Genomic DNA, 11,994 nt, shown 5'->3' on the forward strand with positions numbered 1-11,994 from the left:
GCCCAGCACCGGAATTTTTCGCGAGCGTTAGACTCGCTTGAAACAACTGCCATAGTAGATAGGCAAAGCAATTTAAGCTCACTTGCTCCATTCTTCGATAAGAAAGGTGTCATCAGGGTTGGAGGGTTCTTACAAGAGGTGAACATCCATTATAAGGGACGAAACACCCAATATTGCTGCTATACAACGACACTATCACTCGTTTGGTGATGACGGACATTCAAATTACGAATATAGTCAGAACCATTGGTATTGAAGATGGTGTGGTTAAGGAAGCTGAATCTGTTACCGTGATTAAAGGATATCCTTCATTTTTGAACCGCTGATATACTAACCATTTGCCTTGACTGTCGTCATTCTACTTCAACTTTCTTTCCATTAGGGAACACAGAGCTACGTTTCCTCGTCTCAGACATGAGTAATTTTCCAAACTGACAAAAACATTATCACCACAAGATACCAGAGTGGTATCCAAAACGTCGCCTGCACAATTCTAATCTGATTTTAAATCAACAAATCCAACAACCCTTCCGGGACCTTTTGAATCCCATCCCGGAACATAGTCCTGATGAACCAGCACCTCACAGCACGCCAACTATCTGCGTGTTAATTGAGTTAATTCCCCAACAAATTCCATTTAATAAACCTAAGCGCTCCTTGCACCTGTTCGCCAACATGAATAGGCAACGTGAAGAATCCTCTAAAATTGGGAAATCACGCTTGAGGGAATTCTAAACCCCTTGGACTAACTCCCATCGTTCACATCCACACACCTACAGCCTTGTGCATTCTCAGACGTAATCTTAAGATTTCATATCACTGCAGAACAATGGATCATTACAAAGAATCCCATTGAATTCCGAGATCCCATGGTATCCCATGAAGCTCTTTTGTTCCTGACAAGATAAACTTTCCTTGAGAATTTCTGGAAAACCGAAAAAGTTTTTCTTGATGTTTTCCAGATTGAATTCGTTGATTTGCCGAGTTGCAGAGGACATGATGGAATGCGAAGTGTACAGAGGCAGATGGTGGATTTCCATTTGTACGTTTATGTGTATTTCAGTGGTGCATGACAAACTGAAGTTTCTGGAAAGCTCTGGAGCGGGCCGAGATAATTGTCCGGAAGTTTTAATGTTAAAAGCAAAGACATCAATTATTAAAAACTAAGTAAGTTGCTCGTACTGCTACTCTCGAGCAGAAAGGAAATTTGTTGAGCTGCCTTAGTCCTTTATGCAAGCTACACTCAGGATAAAGCGGAGTTAATAAATTTGGAGTTATAAACTGGGGCTGGGATCAGAATCGTAAATCTTTCGAAAGTTGCTGAAGTGTGCAGAAGAAAGTGTTTTTCTTGGGGAAAAGTGCATTTTGTTTTTCCTACTAAGATCTGCACGGAAGCTAGAACATTTATGCTGAAATTTTGATGCTCGGGGGAAACCTAAAGGAGGCAATTGGGTTGTTATATAACAAGCATTTTCCAGAGCCTCTAAATTGGAAAAAGACTCTCAATAGCAAAGCTCCAAAAAATGCATTAAATTTTTATAACATTTTGCATAATTTCATACATTGCAAACGACTCTTCTCCCCACGATCAACAAAGGAACTCAATTTGAATACGGTCTCCCCGCGGAAATCCTCGCTTTGTTTTTGGGATGTCATAAATATCAGGTGAAAAATTGCCACTGCAACCGAAAATGTCACCCTTTTTTACGAGGACAGCACGTGAAAGGAGTATAAGTTGGGAACGACCTTACCACACGAGTACAAACTCTTAAAAGTTAATGTGCATTTGTGATGCAAGAATATTGTTCGGGTTAGTCCCCACGGCCATATATCATCCCCATAATTCCTTGGCTATAATCCAACTATTGGATTCCTATCGCTCGTGCATAGTCGTAAAGTGCTTGCTTGTCGCTCTGCCGGGTATTGTGTCAGTGACTTTTAAAAAGGATAAATTACAGGGAGGTGTATGCTCGGTGGTGAAAACTTTTCCATCCTTGTTACAGAAAGTTTCTTGTGATTGAATGAGAGCCAGGAAAAAAGGAGAGCAAAGTTATGCGAGTTCGGGTGCGATAATAAAGTTTTATTGGATTTCAATTATGATTGTTACTCGACAATTGCTTTGAAAACAACGTAAGAAGTTCGCCTGTGGAAGGACTACGAACAATCTGCCCTCAAATCTCAGATCCGCAAGAAACCCATCGGAAATTCAGGACAACATGTGGACGGAAGCGAATGGTGTTTCCACACAAATTGTTTGTGTTATCTAACGAACTTTCAGGAAGAAATCTGACAATGTCTCCTGGAGCACTCAAATCTTATCCTCCTTAGTGTGTTATGACACAGCCCCATCATGTCTTCATTTAATTTTCTAAGAATTTGACGAACCAAAGGCACTTGTCTCATCGGATCTTTTGGGGAGCTGAAATTTTTCTGAGAAAACATTTGAAGGACCATTTTTTCATGTAATGGAAAAACAATCTGGCTTGGATTCGGGGTATTTGAAATTGAAATCCCCAGTCGTGATAAGCATTTCCATGGTAAGTAGCAGGGAGAAAAATATGCCTTTTGTCTTGTTCTCATTAAAGATTCATAGATTTTAGTCACTGGCATGGTAAACATCTTGAATTCTGAATAAACAACTCCTTGAAAAAGATAATGGCGAATCTTGGATATACATATTATCAGCATAATTGATTTGGAAATAATCGGAAAAGGAAAATTCAACAAAGGTCTATTAGCTTTTGTTACCTTTTACAAAGGGTTGGAAGTTGGATTTACCAACTTTTCCTCAATAAAGCAAACACCTGTTGTCTCAGCAACCCCTCGAATAATGAAGATAGTCAGTTTTTTGGTCTAGTAGGAAACCTTGGGTAGGGAGGTGAAATGCATTTACGTACAAAGTGCCGGACTTCTGTCTCAGGCAGAGTATCGGCTAAAACATCCCCCTCGAGAGTTCAAGTCTGTGACCCGGAACCGTTTGACACATTACCTCAGGCCAGGTCTATTTCGTGTAGGAGCAAAACCCTGTGGATTCAGGAAGGCCCAGCTGGCATCTCTCCTATCCATCTCCCTCTATGCCCGAGTAAGTAATTCTGACCTCTTAGATTGCAGTATACCTGCGTCCTAGGTAGTAGCCTTGAGAAAGCTTGTCGGTAAAGAGTGAACCGGCAATGACCGGCAGGTTCGACATTCTAAAGTTCATCAAGTCCAAGGTTCTTTTCGCGGCTACCCAGCCCTACCCAACCTCCAACCTGGAGGACCAAATTTGTTTCCATCTTCTCCATCTGCTGTTTTTCGTTAGAAAAGATCTCCCAACGATCACCACGTGGAAGTGGTTTGCAAGGGTTTGGTAGTAGAGCTGTTGCTGTTGGGTTTAGCAGGGGTTCCCAAGTTTTATGATTCATTGTGGGTATTAATCCACGCTTCGGTTCTGGACTTATACAATTCGTTGATCGCCTGGTGCTGTCACAAAGGAAGAACTTGGTTGGCTCACAGATCTGGGACTCGTACGTACTGTGGTCGAAAGGCGGAAATGGCAGTGGATAGGTCATACATTACGAAGGGGCGGGAATTGCGGGCTCGCAAGATGGTCGACGAGTGGGTCGCCCAAAGGATACTCGGCGCAGAACAGTATAGGAAGAATCGTGGGGGGGGGGGACTGAAACACATTTTGAGCGCGTAGGTGTGGTTGACACGCTATGCCCCACAAAGGGGTAAATGACAACCTTATATATGTATGTATACATTACGGAAGGGCTTCTTAAATGTGTTGTTTTTTCAGGGCCGCTTCAGATAATGCGGCATTGGAATGATGCCTGATGGAATAACCCAATGTGTTTTAACTGTACGTCGCAGATATGGGAAGGGAGGAATTGCTAAATATGTAGAAACTGCAATAGAGATGAGTTGATAAAGGTCGTTGGACGTATATATCATACTAACTGACAAAATTTCTGAACACATAATTTCCCAATTCCTCACGGAGCATGGAGAATACTCGCGTAGGTTTAAATTGGATGGTTTGCAGCATTGCCACTAGACTGAAGGAAAAGGGCTGGTGGGGATCTAAGGTGGCACGGTATTTTAGGCCGACCTTATCCTGGCAGACAAATCTGTTTCTTTAGAAGTTATATCAGGAGCATTGGAACAGTTCAATAGCCTCACGATTGAAATGTGAGAAGGTTGTAGGGGATAGTGTGCGTAGATTATAAGATTGTTTTTTAGTATACTTTCTGGGGTTATTTTGCGTCCAGTACATAAGAAAGAAGCAGCAACGAGAAGGAACAGCTCAGATAGAAAAGTTGACTGGAGTCAAGTCTAATGTAGAGCATCCCGGATTACTCGCAGGACTTAGAAGCAGATTGGAATTTCATGAAATGGACGATGGAAGATGAAGAATAGATACTGATGCCAAGGGCAACAGCGAAAGGTGAGGTTCTGACATCCAATCAGAAGATAGTGGCTGTCGAAGGCAGTACAGCAGGTGGTGATCACAACATCCCTGCGCTAGAAACAATAGAAGAGACCTTCGAGGATGAAGTGAAGGTTTTGAGTCTGGAGGTAGCGAGTAATACTCCTGCCTGTAACCCGCAAATCTTGGGGGTTTGTAGCTAAACGAGGACTAGAAATAATGCTAGCTATCAGAAGCAAATGAAAAAGTGGAGGTCCGCTGTAGTTTTGCTGAAAGGTCAGTATCAGAGGGCTATCCATGTTTTTTAGAGGATTGCAAGGAATAAGGGGACAGGTACTGTGGATGAGTAGGACCAAGAGAACAGCAAATCTTTTCTACTTCGCATGGATAAAGTATCTTTGGAGGCATTCGAAAAGACACACTACAGAGTGCGGTTGGGAATTAAGAACGCAAATTTCAAAGTGATCCGCTTCGCAAAGCCGGACGACGACTTCGACTCAGTCGATGTTCCAAATAAGCCATTAGAGGAGATGGCGAACGATGGTATGATTGGAACCGACGGTCTCCATATCTACTGCCCCTACTGTCGGTTCCGTTTACTAATCTGCAGCACTCTTAGTGTGCCTGTTAACCTGGAGGTCTTCCTATGGGAGGAGAATCTTGCTATCGCACTGATACCGGAGTTTTGGATCGGTGGACGTTGAATTATCAAACGGCTTCAAAAAAATATTACAATGCAGTCGGGAGTGGTTGTTCTATGTTCAGACCTGAATTCTAGCGATCGAACGATAGTCAAATTGTAGCAAGCCGGAGCGGAGAACGTGTATACGTCTTTGGCTAGCATGGCCCGCGGCAGATCATCTTCATAAGGAGAAGTACAGTATGTGATCTCTACTATCGAAGGGGAAGCTACCTTTTTGACAGTGCTAGTGCGAGATACATGCTTTGGAGCAATGATGAAAACAACCAAAAACGGGAGTTTATCTTCCATTTTATTATTAATACAAACAAAGGCATTCCACGAACCTTCCACTTCTTCAGATCGGGGAATTGGACTCTTATCTGAGTTCTTCCTCGGATTATCACTGGACATTTTTCAGTCCATATCTCGGAGTAGAGGCTTAGTGGCCTCTCAGAAACCCCAGAAATATCGATTAGAGAAAGCTTGTTCAATTTATCAAAAGTACAATTATAAGTGCTTAAATGATAACTGCACGATCCGCACGACATACCAGCTAGGGCGAAAGGTCCTTACCTTCAGAGAAGGTATTTAACATCGCGTTTAAAATTTCGGGCCCGGCAAAATACAGCAGGAAGGCATTGCTATTGTGTTCTATGTTAGGAAACTATACATCCAGGTTTTGAACACCTGTTGTGTGTGAGGTGGGGGAGAGGCAAAGCCTCTGAGCACTCAGACCTTAGTGGTCCATTGTACTCGACACTTGTGTGACTGTTAGTTAAAATAAAAATCCCCGACATTATTTTTGCTAATTCTACTACTTCTTCTAAATTTTATTCTTTATGTTAGGGCTTTAAAGTCGGCCTATTTATATTTCTTGTTTCTTATCCTGGATGAGCAGTGTAATCACACAAGGACTGCCTGAAGAGAAGAGTCTAAGTAAGATTCTGGCAAGGGAACATAGGAAACCATCATTTCTGGAAAAATCATAAGGTACCTGTTGGCAATCTTCGAGCGACCCTATTAGTCAAGAAGCACTTCCCTCTTAACAAGGAGGAGTGTAAGTCAGAACTCAATTTGAAGCTTTTGGCAGGCCCAGTCGTTTGAGAATATCGAATAGGTAATCACCGAGGAGCCTTCCTAATGAAATGGGGTCGCTTGACAGGTATGGTTCTTTGGATGTACACAGCCATAATCCATTCTATCCTAGAGAACGTTCGTAATGAATGGTAGACTGCGTTGAGCATGAAATATAATATTATACGAGCAAACTTGATACTTGTCTGATTCAAAGAACAGCAAAATTCTTACACTTCTTCCCTTAGGATTTTCATATTTAATAAGTTGTCCCGCGCTGTGGTGTTAGACTTTAGGAGATAGGACACTTGACAGGATTGCCTCCGCCTTTTTTAGCATCTCAGATGAACTACCATGAGTGCTCTGAGCATTCTCAATGAACGACTACACGCAAATTGTGCTTCAGGATAAATTTCGCATTGGGCCTTGCAACCCGGGTAGAGTGAAAGATCGGTGATACGATCTTTATTACCAACAGATCACGGGTGGTTTGCATATACGCACAGTGTAGCAGAGTCGGGTGGTTTTCCAGGATATGATAGTGTATTCCAAGTGGGGGAACTAACGATAATGGACGAACCCGAAGCGTAACTTTCTCATTCCGATCGACAGCCATGCGACAATTAAGCCTTTTACTCAAAAGCGGCATCTCTAGGTTGCTGGTGTAATACTGAAACGAGCTCAACAGTCTGGCTGATGCTCTCCAAGTCGCCCTGCTTTGGCTTCGCGCCGTTCTAATAGCGAATTTGCGGAGAGGAGTCCGATTGCGATTGGCCAACTTCAGCTAGAGACAGGTTCCGGCCACTATGTAAACAATTTTTTGGGGACAGAATGTATAAATTCCCCGCTCCAGGCGGTGAAAACATAATACAAGAGACTTCCATACATTCAAAGGTTTCAAATTCAGGCCTGTTGATATGCCTGAAACAATAATGGCGATCCACAAGTATTCTGGTACTACCTCCCCCATCACAATTTCTTCTATCGTTTCTCATGAATTGAAAATCCTTGAATGTTATCGGATGCCTCGGATTGAGGTGGGTTTCAGGCCGTTCCCTGGTGGATTCCAACGATGGAATTCACATTAATCGTGATGATCCGGAGACCATCCAGCGGTACTGCTGTGACTGCAGCCCTGGCGGTGGGCATGCTTTTTTTGAAAATATTCTGTTTATTTTTGTATTGTGTACGTGTACGATCATTTGACAGTTTACTGCCGAGTGACCATAGTGTTAGTATCTTGGGCAATGCGCTACTTCGCCCCCCCCCCCAGCAGGCGTTTGAAACGAATTGCCAGGTAATTAAGCAACCTGATGCCGATCAGATCTCTTCCCCGGCTCTCCGGGTTTATCTGCACGAGGAAGTGCGGTAGAATTCGTTTTCGAAAACGGATCTCCTCGGAGCATCTCATCAGGCTCTTCTTCCGCATCCAAGCCTTTCAGAAAGAAGGTTTGTATGTAGATGAAGTGAGAAGACTTCACTCGCTCGAGGAGCTCTCTTGCTTTCATGTAGGGGTAGGTAGGTATCAGTGGCCGCTCCGAGGAGACCAATTAGCGCTTTGGTGCGCCGTTTTGATGCCACAAACTCCTAAGACCGTGACTGTTGTTATGGGGGCAGGGAGGCAGAGTACAGCTGGCTCGGATCTTCAGAGCCAGCACGTAACATTCACGAAGGAAAGCAGCTCTCCGACTCTGCAGCTAGAAATGTCTCGGAGGTCCCCAAAAAATGGTTTATCCAGTGTCCGCAGCCTGACTCTAGCCAGAGCTGGGCAATCGCAGAGAAAGTGCACGCTTTCATGTAATCCACTATTTTTTTTTTACATTTGATTTAGACTCTCTCGGCCCCCGACTTTTCGATAACAAAATTCGAGAGCCCCGCGCTCCTGTTAAGTAGAGTGACTAAATCTCTACCACCTAATTCGTATACATTACGCCCTTTCCCCCTTTTCTTTATTTCGGGTGTTACTTCTCATTTTTTAAATTTTTGTCCCACTTATGTTATTCTTTTCATTAGTTCTCATTTTTTCTTCATTTTTTTTTCTCTTGGCTACCTTTGGAGACCGCCTTCCCAGCCAATAGTTGCTCCGTAAGCTTTTCGTTTTTTTTCTCTATTAATATTGACATTTGATTTTCCAGACCTTCGAGTGTCTTCGCCAGCTCGTCATTTCTTCTTTCAAGGTTGGATATTCTTACTTTGGCTTTTTTTAGATCTGGATCCTCCTCGTTACGGACCCCACGGCCGATCCGGCCTTGTAGGGGTGGGCCGGTCTAGCCAACCACTCGTCGGCTGCCCCGTTGTAAAAAAAACGATTTTTTTACAACATTTTTCGGGAAAAGAAACTTAAATTACAAATTTAGCTTAAATTCGTTCTCTACAAATGGTAGCCTCGGCCCACTAACATTTTCAGACAATCTACCTCGACATCATTGGCCCTTTGCGAGACTCGCAAATTTTTATGTATTGCCTCACAATCAATGATAAGTTCATACGGTGGCCTGTTGTGGTACCCCTGAAAGACATTACTGCACAATATTTTGCAGAGGCCCTCTGTTGAGAATGAATTTCACGCTTTGGTGTCCCGGCAATCATAATCACCGACCAGGGAATGCAGTTTGAGCCCTCCCTTTTCTCAGAATTGGGCGAAATCCTCAGGTTTAAACGCCACCGGACAACCGCATACGACCTGCAGTTCAATGGGATGCTTGAAAGGTGGTGCAACGGCCCAAGACGACTCTTCTTGGCCACAGGTTCTACTACTTGTTCTTCTTGGCCTTCGAACAGCCATTTGCGAAGAATTGGCTGCAAATCCCGCGAAGCTGGTATACGTGGAAAACCTGAGACTCTCTAGCGACCCTGTACTGGATATCCGGACGAAACTGAATACTACCGGTTTATTGTGTCTGCTCAGGTGCTGAAGTCGCCACCGCCGGTCCGCCACATGAAAACCGTGACTGAGGTGCACAAGCATCTCGAATCTTGTAAGCATGTACGAATTGGGGCGGACGCTCCTCGGAAGCCGCTGCAGCTACCTATGGGCTCTTTCGAAGTCTTCGAACGAGGCCAACATTATTACAGCCTCAACGTCGAGAGCACGGTCAAACGGGTCTCCTTAGCAACTACAGTCCTTTATCCGTGAGTAGGACTAGAGGCGAGCGACGCGTTTGTTTTGACTTGCGGATTGAGGGGGCCGTCGGTTTGGCTCCCCGCCGAAACCCCCTCTTGGCTGGTGGAGTGTTGTGGAAGAACGAGCTGTGAATCGTGGTGGCCGTGACATCGAAAAACAATTTTTGACAGAGATGCCAGTTGGTGTTCGAACAGAGAAACAAGAAGAAGAAGGACTCCTCTTAATTTTATTAAATAATTTAAATAATTAATAAAATAAAATAAAAAGAAAGATAAACTGTTTTATCACAGTACGAGCTGGCTTCGAAAATCTGGGCCTGCTAGATTCCGCTACCTTGTCCTTCCGGTGGTAGCACGTCCTTAAAAGTAGCTGCTCGAATCGATAACTTATACCTACCTACTTACCCTTCCATTATGATCTCAAGGTTCTGACTAGATACAAGAAAACCTGCTAGTGCTTTAGTTCAGATGTGCTCATAAGCATCTTGGATTAGTGCAATTCTTGGTAAGTTCCCTCAATTTAGTCCTCCTAACCATTTCAGCTCCTTACTGAGTGTCATAGCCTTTCCCGATTACCAACAAGGGTTCTTGTCTTTAGGGAGTTTTCAATTGATCAAGGCGTACACCTTTGGGTTTCATTTGGTTGAGTTTGAGGGCGTCGATGTGCAGCTTTAGTAAGTTTAGTTTTCCTTGCAAGGATAAATTTTCTACTGCTTTTTGTCTAGTCCTTGATTCAAGCTGTTCAAATTGACATTGTTTTTCGACTTATTTTAAAGAACCCTTGACCAGTCGAGAATTCATGTCTCCCGATCCCGACTTTCAGAACAAAAAGCCCTTGACTTACTAATACAGTTTTCTAGTTTTACTGTTGTTTTGAAAATAAAATCCTGGGAAAGTCCAAATGGAAAATTCATAATAACAATACAATTTTTCCAAGGTATTGGGTACCCCCTCCATATTCTCCTTTCACCCTCACGACGCCATGTAGAAACAGCTTTCAGGACGAAATTTTAAACTACGGAAAAGTTTTTATTGATTGTTTGTAATTCAAGGACTTTTTATAAGTTCTCAACTTTCTATCGAGTTAGTTACTTTATCCCCTTATTTATGGTGGCTTCGCAGACTTATCAAAATGACGGCTGTCGTCTCGCATTTTTGATAAGCTGTCGTCCATCTTGTAATGCTATTTTGTCTACAGTTCAGCGTTTTTATGGTTTTCTATTACACGATTTTTTTGGTATGCTTTCAGGAGCACACAACAAGGTTCCCACTTGTTCTATTGTCTGAAAAATTTCTAAAAATTTCCCGCTGAAGTTTTCCATTAAACTTTTACATTCATGTCCTAGTTCTTTTTGGCTGTTCTCCGTCAATGAGAGGAGGGGGTGATGCTTTCCAGACACCGTTTGTTTTCTAAGGTAACACTCGATTATTTTTCTTTTATTTGGCCGTGTATTTGGAATTAGCTCCCTTTTAAGAAGGACCATGTAGGTAGAATCCTAGAAAACAACGCTCAGAGCATAACAATATGGGTTGGGATATTCTCAGGCCTAATCCGTTTCTAGTGAATTCAAATCACGAAGTTTCTGGAGGCAAAACTATTATAAAGTCTTATCAGAAGGAATACTTCCCCCAGGAAGGACTACTCTAAAATAAAATTCAAAAAGGATGGGATACATTTTCTCGGGTCTGTTTTATTCCTGCGGATAATCTTTTAGATGTGCACGACTAGGCAGGTTTGAAACATGCCCTTGGACATCTAAATTTCCATTGTTGATCCCAATATTTTACAGAATATCGTGGTCCACTAAATTTCCACGAAAATCTCGTGAAAACTAGGTCAGTGCAAACATAAAACTCTCCTCTGCAATCTCTGGAACAATCGTAATTGAATCGATAAATTCCCATTGAAAAAATCTAACGAACGGTCGACATTTCGTCCTCAAATTATCTGCTAATCGCTGGCTTACACCATGCCTGAGTGTATCTGTTTGACCATTAAATCGGTTTTTCACCATTTTCCGCGTTCAGTGTGCAGAGCAATTGCACGACCCCGATAATTATTTAAGACCCTGACACCAACCTGATGGTGTTATCACGCCATTAACCGTCAACAATACAAATTTAATTTGCAAAGTGGTTAGAGGGTGGGTTCGGCGAACAGCACATAGGCGGGCTTTGCTATTGCCGTGAGAATTTGAACACCGGACGCAGCGCGATTTAATGAGGTTTTCCATTCGAGCGAGAATATGTGGGAGATTGTGGGCTCTCGCATTCGCGAGCAATTTCAATTCGATTGTATGATAATCTTCGTTAATTATTGGGTGTTTGCGGATGCTTTGTTGGTTGCGACGTATCAGGCTTGATGTGTGTTTGCCTCGTAAATAAGTCCTAAATCTCGGATTCCACGCAAAATCGAAATCCGAGCGTTCCTTTTTCCAGCCGATTTAATCCCCGTAATGAATTTCAGGATAATGCCACCTCCTTCCTGCACAGCTAAAAAATCTAAATCTGTGATTCTGAATCCTTCAGGAAATTTCAATCATCCTGCGGACCCATTGCAACTGACTGGTCTCAGTTTTCCAATATCTATTCAGGATATCCTCTCCGCATGGTGATTGTTTATTCAAATTTCACCGGATCCTCTGGGAGCCTTTCAATCCTGTCAATGTTTCTTTAATGCGGGCTCGGCTTTATAGCAGTCAGG

This window comes from Hermetia illucens, chromosome 6 (assembly GCF_905115235.1).
Source record: "Hermetia illucens chromosome 6, iHerIll2.2.curated.20191125, whole genome shotgun sequence".
Lineage (NCBI taxonomy): Eukaryota > Metazoa > Arthropoda > Insecta > Diptera > Stratiomyidae > Hermetia > Hermetia illucens.